The sequence below is a fragment of the Anabrus simplex genome, chromosome 7 (assembly GCF_040414725.1).
Source record: "Anabrus simplex isolate iqAnaSimp1 chromosome 7, ASM4041472v1, whole genome shotgun sequence".
Lineage (NCBI taxonomy): Eukaryota > Metazoa > Arthropoda > Insecta > Orthoptera > Tettigoniidae > Anabrus > Anabrus simplex.
Genome location: NC_090271.1, coordinates 52,232,148 through 52,243,097, shown reverse-complemented (window position 1 = coordinate 52,243,097; position 10,950 = coordinate 52,232,148).

Genomic DNA, 10,950 nt, shown 5'->3' with positions numbered 1-10,950 from the left:
GTCAACATACCATTGCTTGCTGTCCATCTCACACCATTATTGAGGTCATTTTGCAGTTGCTCACAATGTTGTAACTTGTTTATTACTCTATAGAGAATAACATCATCCGCAAAAAGCCTTACCTCTGATTCCACTCCTTAACTCATATCATTTATATATATAAGAAAACATAAAGGTCCAATAATACTGCCTTGAGGAATTCTCCACTTAATTATTACAGGGACAGGTAAAGCTTCGCCTACTCTAATTCTCTGAGATCTATGCATTCGTTTCACTTCATCTGGTTTTGGATCTGACGATGTTATATCAAGGAATGATAATCGGAATTTCTTATAGATCATCATTTATTACATAACTGTAAAATATTTACAGAATACGCAAATTAAAGTATTGAAATAAAATATTTTTGTACAATGTAAATGAATAAACTGATGATCTTGGATGTCCAGGAGCCAGCGAAGTACCAATACTCGTACGAAGTGCAGGATGCCCAATACGGCAGTGAGTTCGCCCACCAGGAGGACCGTGAGGAAGAGAGTGCCATTGGCGAGTACCGGGTGGTTCTACCCGACGGGCGCACGCAGATTGTTGAGTATGAGGCCAATGAGCTGGGCTATAATGCTAAAATCCGTTATGAGGGGCCTAATGGAGCCTTTTCCAGCGGTTCCTCATCTGCATCTGGAAGAAACCAGGGTGGTCCATACAAGACAATCATTACACAATATCCTATGGCTAACTTTGTTCAAACACTGTGATAGAGTTCTCACTAAACACAAATCATCACAGACCGTATGAAACTTTGTAGTCCCCGTAATAACAAATGCTTTCAAAAAGGTTTGAGTCCCCAATTCTCGAAGTTTTCATCATTTTACTACTTGAAATGAAGAAACTTAACTTTCAAAAATATAAATTACGATGTTCAGTACACAGTAAATTACTATGAGTTTCATAAAATATGAACAATTAGTTTATTTCATTGTAAATAAGAGTGAGTGTTTGTATAAGTGATTTGTAAATAATGGACAATAAATTTTGTACAGCAAAATTATATCACCCACATTTTTAAAACGATACTCTTCCTACAGATCCAATTCAGCAAGAACTTTCACAGTGTCACTTCCTCATTACGTTCCTAGGAAACAGTAGTCGAAAAGACTCCTTCCATGCTCGTCTATTTGTGAGAAGTGGTAATTTCAATGTTTCAGAGTAAGTAACACACAAAACCAGCAAGAGACTAAATTATACTGTCAGAAACATCTAGGGGTCATTGAATTTGCTTACTTAACAATGAACTGGCCTGTTCCACGTCCAGTATTTCGGACTTGTCACCAAAAGACTAGATCCGATTACTAATTTATTGTGCATATAGAAAAAGGTCCACCTCTGTGATATAGCGATTCGTGGATTAGCGGCCAATCCCCCAACCCGAGGTCCGAATTCGACGAAGACTGGAACGGGGTCCGCTCAGCTTCGGGAGGTCAAATGAGTAAAAGGGTGTTCGATTCCCGCCTCAGCCATCCTCGACGTGGTTTGGCGTGGTTTCCCACTTCTTCTCGAGGCAAATGCCGGGATCGTACCTAACTTAAGCCCACGGCCGCTTCCTTCCCTCTTACTTGTCTATCCCTTCGAATCTTCTCATCCCTCCACGAGGCCCCTGTTCAACATAGCAGGTGAGGCCACTTGGGCTAGGTGCTGATCCTCGTCTCCAGTTATATCCCCCCAATCCAATGTCTCACGCTCCAAGACACTGTCCATGAGGCGGAAGAAGTGGGTTCCCTCTCTGAGTCCGAGGTGAAAACCAACCCTGCAGGGTAGACGGATTAAGAAGATGATGAAGAAAATGTATCAGCCCGATTTTTCATAAATGTGCGTACAATGAGGCTAAATAATAAAGAAAACATAAATTCAACCGGTTATTTTTTTTTTTTGCTACGGGCTTTACGTCGCACCGACACGGATAGGTCAATTCAACCCGTTTAACCTACAAGGTGTTCTTAAGCCATGTTGCTCCTTGTGGTTATTGTTTTAAGGGGAAACGCAACTGGGCAACCACGTTCTCCTAACAGTAATCAGAACAAAAACTGTCCGACTTATTGGCTGAATGGTCAGCGTACTGGCCTTCAGTTCAGAGGGTCCCGCGTTCGGTTCCCGGTCGGGTCAGGGATTTTAACCTTCATTGGTTAATTCCAATAGCTCGGGGGCTGGGTGTTTGTGCTGTCCGCAACATCCCTGCAACTCACACACCACACATAACACTATACATAACCCATACATAACACATAAGACCACAATAAAACGCAGTTACCTGCACATGGCAGATGCCGCTCACCCTCATTGGAAGGTCCGCCTTACAAGGGCTGCACCTGGCTAGGAATAACCACTCGAAATTATTATAGAGCAAAAACTGTAAAAGAAAGAAACGGACCACAAGGGTGTGAAATTGAAAGACTCCCAAGGCCTCCCAAACGTAATACCGTCGGGGTCGGAAAAGAACAAGAATTGCGCAAGGGAAAGATTAAAGTGATGAGCCTGATGGACTGAGCTAGGTAACCATGGCCCCCAGTAGTCCTCCTTACAACAGGCAGGGGGTATACTGTGGACGTATTCTACCACCCCCATACACAGAGGCGCTTCATCTCTTTTCCCCAGGCTTCCACTATTCGTAACCTGGGCTCTTGAAGGGGTAGAGTGTTTAGCTCTATGCGCGGCAGCCTTTACCCCCAGGAATTAACCTGGTACTCATTTTTGTTGTAGGCTGAGTGAACCTCAGGGCCATGTGCACCTCCGGATCTGGAAATATCGTTTCTTAAATTTTTCGACATCCTGACGGGAAATCGAACTCACGTACTTCCGGGTGAACCGAGCACACCTTTACCACCGCAGCCAGGCATTCCTTCCTCCGCAGGTTACCTAAGTCAATAATACAATTTATTGAATTAAAATACTGTCTGCATCAGCACACTTTGTCAAAATCAGTTTGTAAAAAACCTGCTTTCGGAAACTAAATTCCATCATCAGTGGGACTAGTAAATATTAAAATGTTTAAAAATACTACAGTTCACATAATTGTGTCGTCAAGATTCCTGAAACTGTGCTTGTTGTGACAGGAATGCTACTTAAGTTTTCTTTTTTTGTACCGAGTGGGCTGGCCGTGCGGTTACAGTCGCGCAGCTGTGAGTTTACATTCGGGAGACAGTGAGTTCGAATCCCACGGTTGGATTGCCTAAAGATAGTTTTTCGTGGTTTCCCCTTTATTAAGGCCACCGCCACTACCTTTCCTATCCTAGCCCTTTCACATCCTTCCCTTCCTGAAAACCTTCGATGTTTTCGTGCGACGAAACAAGAAGTAAAAAGAAAAAGAAAACCTCAATATTTTTATTTGAACTGGGTTTCGAAAACTATGTTCCGTCTTCAGTGAATCTGGTAAAAATTAAAATGTTTAAAAAAATACTAACATTCACTTAAGTGTGCGTCAAGATTTTTATAATATTGAGGAAAATTTCTCTTCTTGTGATAGGATTGACTGAACATGTTGCATCAGCGGTTACTCGAGTTTACTCTTGTCCCAGCAGACCGAGCGAGTTGGCCGTGCGGTTAGGGATACGCAACTGTGAGCGTGCACTCGCAAGATAGTAGGTTCGGACCCCACTGTCGGCAGCTCTGAAGAAGGTTTTCCGTGGTTTCCCATTTTCACACCAGAAAAATGCTGGGACTGTATCTTACTTAAGGCCACGGCCGCTCCCTTCCCACTCCTCGTCCTTTCCCATCCCATCGTCATCATGAGACCTATCTGTGTCGGTGCGACGTAAAGCAAATTGTAAGGAAACAACCTCAGTGGACATCTTTGTTCCTTCTTTTTTTTATGCCTTTCTTCACACAGGCCCGTAAGATCTAGAGTTCAGTTTTCTTTGTCATTGTTTTTCCGCTATAGGTTATCTATATGTTTTTCTACTTATCACAGCAATAATCACCATTTAAATGCGTTTTTTGTGTTAGTGGTATAACGTCGTCGCGTTTACACATACAGAATTTCGGTTGTTGTCTTTTAGGAGAAAGTTAGAACTGATTCCGTGGCATTAGTGACAACAAGCACGTTAATATGGTGGTAGTGGCGATTACTGTTTTAAGAAGGAGAACAACTAGGCAACCATCCTCTGTTAACACTAATTAGATGGATGAAGGTATCAGCCAAAGAAAAATGAAGAACATGAATACGTATTATTCCCTAGCCCTCGATACCTAATGCCATCGGGGTTGGAAACGAAGAAGTGTTGACCCGAAATTGAGGATTCTGACACAGGTCAGTGGAAGCAATGTTAGGACTCAGCTAGGGTCCTGTGGTCGCCAACACACGCTATAGTCAACTCTTACAACAGGCAGGGGATACCTTGGGTATTATTCTACCGCCCCCTTCCGCAGGGTGGACACGTTAATGTAGCAGAAACAACCATCTTCATTCGGTATTTCCTCTCACTACCACGTTGCTCCAGCCGTGGCCTTAATTAAAGTGTAGCCTGGTGTGAAAAGGAGAACGCATGGACATTCAACTATGGTTTGGTTCGAACTGAACAGCTTGCAAATACACGGCTCGTACCACGTAACCAACTCTGAAGCCTGTTCAGGGTCATCAGATGGGACCACAAGTTGTGTCAGACTAGCGTGGTGTAAGGCTGCGCATCAAGCTCGTGCTGAGTAAGTAAATGGAATTGATGACTCTCATGACATATTAAGAGATTGACACGCAGTATCCTTAAAATTGTACAGTGCCTTATAAACTGCAGCTGGTAAATGCGTGTGTTATAGTGCTTCATAAACTGCATCTGACAGTATTATCTAAACTTCATATTTTTACCTGTGCATCTTTCAACGCACAGTGCTCCCTGAAGATTTTAGTGCTTCACTATCAGCAACACACAGAATTCTTTATACTTCGCAGTTTATTTATCTGGGCATTGTTTTACACATATTTGTGATCGGCTGATGATGACCAAAAATACTGGTCGAAACCGGTACCAGTTTTAATTAAATAGGAATATAAACTTAATTGCTTATTTTAATAGTATTGTTGAACCATTTTATACTTTCTTTTAACTTATTAGCGATCTCATGACACATGCATGTCAAAGTCACGGTAATAACTACACCAGGTCCAGGTCCAGAATCCCAAAATTTAATCCAGCCAGTTGAAAGACAACAACAACTTTACTAAGGTCCTAAGCAATAATCAGAATAAAAAGGATAGGCCTAATCTACAGAAGGCACTGATAGATGCAGTAACAGAAACCATCTTTGAAACTAGAAGGAGTAAGCACCCGTGGTGGACACCAACATGTGAAGGCAATAGAGGATAGAAGATAGGCATGGGTGAAATGGAACTGCAACAAAAGCATGGAAAATCATACAGACTTCCTAACAATCAAAAAGAACATCACCAAAACCATCAGAAATACTAAGAGGCAAAACCCGAGTAAAAGCTATAATTTCAACCCAAGAATGCTATTAACCCTGACTCCATTCCTCCTACCAAAGAGGAAATCTAACAGATCATCTCTGAACTGAAATCCAACAGACCAGCAGGCGAAGATGGCATCATTGCAGAATTATGGAAACTTGAAGATGAAGAGTCAATTGACAGTATCCACAGGATAATAACTGATATCTGGACGATGGAAACACTACCAAGGGATTGGACTTCAGCTCTCATCCACCCGCTGCACAAGAAAGGAGACAGGTTATACCCTAACAACTATAGAGGGATCTCTCTCTCCTATCAGTGGCTTAGACAATCTTCTTCAAAGCATTGCTGAAAAAAGCGGAGGAATAATTAGACACCTGCATTGGAGAGTACCAAGCTGGATTTTGGAAGTCAAGGTCATGCACGGAGCAGATTCTGAACCTCAAAACTATCTTTACCTACAATAAAGTCAGGGCCTCACCCTATGTAGCAATTTTCGTTGACTTCCAGAAGGCCCACGACTCGGTAGGCAGACAGGCCCTCTTTGTGACGTTAACAGAAGTGGGACTGGATAAGAAGACTTTGAATCCTGTGAAAGCTATTCTAACGAACACCATGTCCAAAGTCAAATTCAGAAGGGTATTATCAAAAACCTTCGAGGTCAAAACAGGTGTTAGATAAGGAGATGGCTTGTCCCCCATCCTGTTTAACTGTCTGTTGGAGATGGTCATTCGGGAATGGACGAATACACCAGCTGACAACTCTAGATAAAAAAGTCGGCTACAAAAAACCAAGATAACAGTCACTTGCTTAGCCTTCGCAGATGACCTCACACTCTTATCTTCAAGTATGGAAGAAGCTACGTACCAGCTATCCTCCCTCGAGCGCATATCAGCTAAAGCAGGGCCGAAGATCGCTGTCAACCAAACAGAATTTCTGACCAACATCAGAGAAGCACCCTACTTCATTTCTTTGGGGAACAAAATAATACGAAAGGCCAACTCATTCAAATATTATGGAGAATGGATAACCCCAAATATTAATGAGGAACTTGCAATGAAGAGTAGATGAACTAAATTAGAAAGAGCTTATCATCTTTGTAAGAACATATACAAGTCTAAATCCCTCTTCTTGAATATTAAACATAGACAGTACAACACCGTAGTAAGACCATCTGTACTGTACGCCTCAGAATGTCTAAACATGACCCGGAAAGGACAACTCGGAAAACTGGAACTGAAAGAGTGAAAGATCCTCAGAAGGATTATTGGGTCCCATTAAAGAAAGAGATGGGTACAGAATCAGGCACAACAAAGAACTGTACAGTAAATTAGAGACCATTACAACAGCTATGAGGAAGAAAAGACTAATGTTCTATGGTCACATAGTCAGGATGGACAGCCAGAGAGACTCACTTCGAGGATCTTCAACACTGTATCTAGAGGGAAAGCAACAAATTCCAAATGGTCGAATTTAGTTCGGAAAGACCTACAATACATAAACATTGATCACATTGAAATTTACAACCGAGATAAGCTCAGAAAGTTGATCAAGACATCTGACTCTCTCCAGTCACCAACAGCTAAATCACTGCGTTCAGGAGTAGGAGCGAAATGTAGGTATACAAGAAAGAAAAGACATCAATAGCGCTAGAATGGAGGAATACTGGGCTAAGAAGGAGAAAAAGCTCACCAGAGTTAAGAACCTCGTGGTCCATTGTACGCCTAAACGAATAATAATAATAATTACATTACATTACATTACATTACATTACATTACATTATATTATCATTATAGACTGTTATGCCTTTCAGCGTTCAATCTGCAAGCCTCTGAGAATTTACTAAACGTCGCCACAATCCTCGATTTGCAACTAGTGTTGTGGCCTCATTTAATTCTATTCCTCTTATCTTTAAATCGTTAGAAACCGAGTATAACCATCGTCGTCTTGGCCTCCCTCTACTTCTCTTACCCTCCATAACAGAGTCCATTATTCTCCTAGGTAACCTATCCTCCTCCATTCGCCTCACATGACCCCAGCACCGAAGCCAGTTTATGCGTACAGCTTCATCCATCGAGTTCATTCCTAAATTAGCCTTTATCTCCTCATTCCGAGTACCCTCCTGCCATTGTTCCCACCTGTTTGTACCAGCAATCATTCTCGCTACTTTCATGTCTGTTACTTCTAACTTATGAATAAGATATCCTGAGTCCACCCAGCTTTCGCTCCCGTAAAGCAAAGTTGGTCTGAAAACAGACCGATGTAAAGATAGTTTCGTCTGGGAGCTGACTTCCTTCTTACAGAATACTGCTGATCGCAACTGCGAGCTCACTGCATTTGCTTTACTACACCTTGATTCAATCTCTCTTACTATATTACCATCCTGGGAGAACACACAACCTAAATACCTGAAATAATAATAATAATAATAATAATAATAATAATAATAATAATAATAATAATAACCGTGATATTGTGGACCAGAGAAGGTGTAAGAAGGTTCCAGGATGAATGGATGGGCAGGGCAATGACTAGAGCTTAAGTTAAAGCACTAAATTTTGTAATGTTATTTATTTCCTTTTTATTTTAAAATTAGGTATTTAGACAATCTGATAAACAATAACAAATAGTTAAATAGCCCAATCAGCTCGCATAACAAAGGTGGACTATAAGTCAAAAGATAAGGTACAATAGAAATGAAATGAAATGGCGTATGGCTTTTAGAGCCGGGAGTGTCCGAGGAGAAGTTCGGCGCGCTAGATGCAGGTCTTTTGATGTGACTCCCGTAGGCGACCTGCGCGTCGTGATGAGGATGAAATGATGATGAAGACGACACATGCACCCAGCCTCCGTGCCAGTGAATTAACCAATTAATTTTAAAATTCCCGACCCTGCCGGGAATCGAACCCGGGACCCCTGTGGCCAAAGGCCAGCACGCTAACCATTTAGCCATGGAGCCGGACAGGTGCAATATAGAAAATTATCGACACAACAATTTACAAGTTACACTATGTGCCATTTCACTGTTTGCAATGAAGTTTATCTGGAGAAAAATATGGTGACTATGCCGTACGAAGGCCAGAAATAAAACGTCAACGTGTTCATAAATGTTAAGAGAATATTTTCGTCAGGTTTAGGAAGGGAAGAAATTATAGGCGGCGGTGAGAAAAGGCGACGTGAGAAAAAAGGATTTCACTGGAGACATACTGGCAGAGCGCTACACGAATCAACTACAGAAGAAAGGTATTTGAGAGGAAAGAAATATATAACTAGAGAGGAATAATAGTAAACATCTTCACGGGCACTACAAGTCATCGGCGATAGACAATTTATAATACTTCGTAATATAAAACTGCACGAGCTAATTGGCAGATTACCTCAGTGCTATGTCACGAGATACCGACAAGAAGACGTACATAACGATAGGAATTCAATCTTAAGAAATTACGCAATAATACTGTAACATCTGTTGCGCAAGACATATAAAGATTATATTACGGTTAAATTGAAGCGGGTGTCGTCCCATTCGCGTTCAGTCCCATTTGCGGTCACTCAGGTAGAATACAAAACTAGTTCATTTTTGATGGGTGAAGCATTGTCGTTTTTGCGATCACTCTTATCAGTGGCATACAGCCAGGTTTCTGTGAGGGAATTCCCTACTGAAGGACTGGTACAGGAAGACATCTCTAAAATAATTGGCGGAGCTACATACTAGGATTCTTACGAGTCATATGTTGAAACTCATTAAATTACTTATATTTACCGTTTGAGAATGATGCGTTAATACCGGGACTGACGGAGATTAAAAATGTCTCAAATGAATCTTTCATTTAGAGTTACCAGATGGTTGTGGGTGTAAAGGCAGTTAAATGAGTTTTAAGAAGTAGGTCAAAAAAGATGGGCGTATTAAAACAGTTGAATTTTACACTTTCCAATTTCAAAACAAAGGATTTTGCTGTAACACTGTGCTTCTTTTTAAAGCAATTATAGCTCATTTCAAACTTAGCAGTTAACTTACACTTACTTTCTTATACAGTAAGGGACACAATTAAATTACTGCTTAAATACCGCTCAAACTGTTCAAATAACTTATTCATTCTGACACGTTCAGTAAACAGCTGCTCAAAATATAATTTGCCTACTTTCATCTGTATGTATGGAGATTAGATGGTATTAATTTATACGGCATTTTTGTACGGCCGATTGTCCTTCCTGACACCTCAGGTGAGGAGCTAATGAAGATGAAATGTATTATGGTGAATGAAATTGGGTAAGGGGGTGGAAGGACTCTGCTCTGGCCTATGAATAGGAACTGTCTCGGCATTTGCCTGGAAGTGAAAATATTAAACCACACAAAACCATTCTGAGAATAGCCGACGGAGGGGTTCAAACCCACGCGTTTCCCGAATGCAGAGCTTGGCTTCATAGGCGTTTCTGTTTACCCTCCAGGTTCGGTTTTTCCCTCGGACTCAGCGAGGGACCCCACCTCTACCGCCTCAAGGGCAGTGTCCTGGAGCTTCAGACTCTTAGTCGGGGGATACAACTGGGGAGGATGACCAGTACCTCGCCCAGGCGGCCTCACCTACTATGCTGAACAGGGGCCTGATGGAGGGATGGGAAGATTGGAAGGGATAGGCAAGGAAGAGGGAAGGAAGCGGCCGTGGCCTTAAGTTAGGTACCATCCCGGCATTCGCCTGGAGGAGAAGTGGGAAACCACTGAAAACTACTTCCAGGATGGCTGAGGTGGGAATCGAACCCACCTCTACTCAGTTGACCTCCCGAGGCTGAGTGGACCCCGTTCCAGCCCTGGTACCACTTTTCAAATTTCGTGGCAGAGCCGGGAATCGAACCGGGCCTCCGGGAGTGGCAGCTAATCACGCTAGCCACTACACCACAGAGGCGGACAAGATCGTATATACAGTAGGTTATTATAACGTCGTAGGAAGAAAAAGTAAGGTAATTTATGGAATTTGAAGAAAAAATGAGAATAAAATAGAATATTTAGATGGATGATTAACGATGAGAATGCAACATGCGCCAAGTTAAAATGAATGATTATGTTATGGTAATATAGGATGAGATATGAGATGTGTAATATTAAATGGATGACATATATGAAGAATTATGAGGAATAATGTTGGTGATGATTATTGCTTCGTCGTAAATGAAGAGATAGCTAATTTTAACAGTGAAATTGGGTTAAGTGACGCAATTCGTGATAAAGAATAATTAAAATTGATTCTCAAATGTATGTTAATTCTTCAGGAAGTCTAATATAATACCACTTACGATCCATATACGTACCTATCTTAACAACTACTTATTTGATCATCGAAAATAATTCTAAACAGGGATGATAGCACAAATGTAACCTATTTATGTACGAATTCCTAACCACAGATATTTTTATTCTGGTGTTTAGAAGCGTATTCATTCACATTATCTGATATCACTGGTAATATTATGCATAACTGAAGGTTGGTGGTGACTATTA